We start from the raw sequence: 3,508 nt of genomic DNA on the forward strand, positions 1-3,508 counted from the left end.
ATATTCGCAACGATTTTCTACTTACGTCATAATACACTTCACTTGCGACGTTACACATAATCGCTACATTCGTTACGTCACAATCGCTTAAGATCTCGCGTAGTGTTACGTCACAATACGGTTTGTTCTATGCGTGCGTTTCGCGATTTTTTTTCATGGGGCCCCATGCGCGTTTTGCGTCGACGCAAGGCACATTACTTGTATATTCTAATTATATTTGCGCTATGAGCGCGAAGCAAGAAGATCAAAGAATTGGTAAAGTATAAATCACAATTGGCATTATTACGCACATAAGCTCTTTTCAGAAACATCGATGATGTGACGTCACGAAGTGGTGATGACGTAACAGAAGAACCCACTTCGTAAGTTTATTGTTTCGTCACAAACTTCATTAAATATAATTAACTTTTGTCATTATAATATATTTTAGAACATGGTATGTGACGTCACAGAGGATCAAGCGGACCATGCCGCAAAGATGGAATGAAGGTAATTATGACGTAATAATATACAAACCGATATTAAACGATTATATTGTTGCAGAAAAGTCAGCGAATAAAGCTGCCGAAGAAAAGCGCAAGGTATTGTATATTATCATTGTTTATTAGAAGTAATTTTACTCTGCATTCTTAAATCTCATTGTTAACTTTGAATTTGTAACAAGTGACGTAACATATGTTGTATTTTACAGACGAAGAATAAAGACGAAGACGCCAATGGATGCTGGTTTGAGGTGTTTGTAGGTTTAAGCGTGTATAGGCCTAATATAGGTGTGTATAGGCCTAATATAGGTGTGTACGCGCGAAGAAAGAAGATCGAAGACGCCGATAAAGGATGTCGGTTTCAGGTGGTTTAGGCTTAGTGTTTAAGTATGAATGTTTGCGTGTTTAGCTGGTGCACTCTTACAGTGTTGCCAGCAGTTTTTGATGTGTTTGTGTTAGCTGGTGCACTCTTACAGTGTTGCCAGCTATTTTTTGCTGGGCCTAATGTTGCCAGTTATGTCCCCCAAGCACTTCTCAGTGCTTCTACATGTATTTGAAATAAATGCAAAGGAATTGTTGCAACAATCTTACTTGATAAAGATTAGCATCTACTGTAGGTTCATTCCTTCCGAGTCTTTTATGTGTCGGGACTTGAATCTTACAACGGTTTTGTATTGTCTCGGTTTGCTTTGCGAGAACTCTTGTGTTGGTACACATATACTCGAGTAATATCAACGCGCAGTATAATATACGAACCGTTAAATTTAATTACCCTTTGTTAATACTTCATTCATTTAAAATTTAATATATAAAGTCCCCACATCATTAATGTTAAATTTAATTTAACACAGCGTCGCGTATGGCGTAATTGGGACGATGGCCACGTCACAATTACGCTTTACGTCGGTGCGGTGGGTCAGCAACGTCATGACCCTGCGTTCGGTGCGGTTACGTCACGGTCGGCTTAGTTACGTTACAGCTGCGGGTTTGTTACGTTGGCGTCGCCGCTTAGCGGTTCGTAACAGCCACAGTATGTCGTAACGGTCGATGCGGTGCGTAACAGCCGGGCGATATTATATTGTGTGAAAATACGACGAGAGTATCGCGGTACCAAGATGTTTTCTCAATAAGCGGTCGGGTGATGCAGAGCCGCTGTTGGCTTCTACTCCTTGCATGTGGCCGCTTGGTGGCGTAAGCAATGCGGGGCTTTTCTGTAAGATTTTGTATCTTCTCGTTTTTTCAATGATCATGATGCGCTCTTACATATGCTTGTTGGTGTGATTGTTTATTGTTGCGCTGTATTATTTTTGTCAATATGGTTTCTTTTCCTTGCTATGGGTAAGGTCTATCCAGCAAGGGTTTCTTACCAGAGTAGAAACCCACTACCATTGGCTGGGGGCTTGTCGTGCCGTAGTGGCTTTCCACCAACACCAGCCACATAAACTATGAAGGTATTTTAATCCTGTTTTTATTTTGCAGAATAATGTAGAGTTGATGAAAGCACCCGTAGTTTCCTTTGGTTTCTATTCCATGTCTATTTCCTGTAACCATTTACCTTTAGAACTTTAATATTTTTAATTAAATGTTATTTATTTAATTTTGACATTGTATCGTTTGTAGGGTGTAACGGTCACGCCTTTTATCCAAAGCAATATTTCTTTCTTTTTGTTGTTTTACCGTTACTACCCGTCTTTTCGCTTTTTATCAACTCTCTTGTTTTTCGTTATCGTGACCGAAGAGACGAAATAAATTTCATTCATTCATTCAACCTCGTTGAATCTTAAATGCATAAAAATCCTAAATAAACTAAAAGGATTCTTAATATTAATTTTGTCTTGTCAAAAGTAGATTTTTGAACGCATGATTCTTAAATCTTCCCGCACGTGGGCGGTAGAGGTTTGCACAAATTTATTGTTGTTCAATTGCATTAAAAATATTTTTTACCACAATTGAAAATTAAATAAACCATTATTTTAATTTGCGATTTTAATTTAAAACTTGTTTTACGCAGGCTGTTATTTAACACACAATATATTGCGCAGCACTGAGAATGACGTAATAAAATTAGTCAACCATGGCGAAAACGCACGTGCGCTTTCATGTAGTTTACGTTTTATTTAGATTTTAATGTTTGGTATTTTGTTCATAAGTTGCAGTAAGTTCAGTTAATGGTAATGTTTATATGTTAGTTGCAGCGTGATTTATCTCGAAAGCAATTTAGATGTCTGTAACGTCGTTTTAATGTGTATGTACAAACTTTTCTTTATATATTGTTATATATTAATACATGGGACTATACGAAGAAGACGGAACACTTTTTTCATGTTATATTAATATATAACTAAATCTTTTGTTGTAATTTACTGAGTTTTTAATGTTCAATGTATGTTGGGTTTATAACCTTCGTGTTAACATATCTTCCGAAATCATTTGTTTATATATGATTATCAACTCTTTCAGATTAAATGTATGATATTAGATAAATGCACTGCTATGTTAAAAAGATAAGATGTTAAAAATTTTCTGGACCGTTTCAGATTAAATGTATGATATTAGATAAATGCACTGCTATGTTAAAAAAATAAGATGTTAAAAAACCTTGTGGTATTTATAACTGGAGGTGCGTCTGGCCTCGGAAAAGCCACAGCGGATTATTTGTTATCTAAGGGAGCTAGAGTTGTTGTGTTTGATATAAATGCTCCTGGCGACAACGACTTGTCACCTAAAAATGACAACCCCATCGGCGAAGTGTTCTCACCTCATGTGACCAACAGTAACTGTTTGTTCTTTAAAGGCAATGTTTTATCAACTAATGATGTGGAAACCGCGATTAATAAAGCAAAGGAAAGATGGGGAGGGCTGAATGTGGCTTTGAACTGTGCAGGTGTTTCAATATCATGCAGGTTGTACAACCCAAACAATGACCACCCTTTGGACTTGCATGAAATACAGAAGGTTCTAAACACCCACGTTGTTGGGAACTTTAACGTGATAAGACTCGCAGCTCAAGCGATGGCTGAAAACAA

General features: G+C 37.2%; 1 pseudogene across 1 annotated transcript; it reads left to right on the top strand.

The window, feature by feature from the left end:
* The first annotated feature begins 3,006 nt into the window (after nt 1–3,006).
* LOC101242684 lies at nt 3,007–3,508 on the top strand (annotated as a pseudogene). The gene is given in 1 exon segment (XR_717297.3): nt 3,007–3,508. The product of XR_717297.3 is annotated as a 3-hydroxyacyl-CoA dehydrogenase type-2 pseudogene (transcript).

The sequence above is a fragment of the Ciona intestinalis genome, unplaced genomic scaffold (assembly GCF_000224145.3).
Source record: "Ciona intestinalis unplaced genomic scaffold, KH HT000063.1, whole genome shotgun sequence".
Classification (NCBI taxonomy): Eukaryota; Metazoa; Chordata; class Ascidiacea; order Phlebobranchia; family Cionidae; genus Ciona; species Ciona intestinalis.